This window comes from Fulmarus glacialis, unplaced genomic scaffold (assembly GCF_000690835.1).
Source record: "Fulmarus glacialis isolate BGI_N327 unplaced genomic scaffold, ASM69083v1 scaffold18335, whole genome shotgun sequence".
In the NCBI taxonomy this organism is placed as follows: Eukaryota; Metazoa; Chordata; class Aves; order Procellariiformes; family Procellariidae; genus Fulmarus; species Fulmarus glacialis.
This window is the reverse complement of record NW_009212512.1, coordinates 908-1,151: the sequence shown is the minus strand read 5'-3', so window position 1 is coordinate 1,151 and position 244 is coordinate 908. Positions and strand designations below refer to the sequence as shown.

The window sequence follows — 244 nt, the reverse complement described above, 5'->3', positions numbered from 1 at the left end:
GGTCCTCCACCTCTGCACCCCACCACATCCTGCGTCTCAGAGGAGACGTGTCAACCCATCTCCTTCCCCACCACGCTCTTGGGGCACGGCACTCCAGACCCAGCTGAATGAGCATCTTCCTACCCTCATGTCTCAGGATGGATCCATGAGAGGAGCTAAGGCCACATGCAGGACACGCTTGGAGGCCAACCCATGCCATTGGGTTGCCATGGGGCCAAAATGCGCCCACCATCTCCACCCTCCC

At 60.2% G+C, this 244-nt stretch overlaps 1 protein-coding gene across 1 annotated transcript in view; it reads right to left on the bottom strand.

Annotated features, from left to right (window-relative positions):
* PKP3 (plakophilin 3) overlaps positions 1 to 244 on the bottom strand; it is a gene marked incomplete at its 5' end in the record, with an annotated part of 5,548 nt that overhangs the window by 4,401 nt on the left and 903 nt on the right. The window lies entirely within an intron of this gene.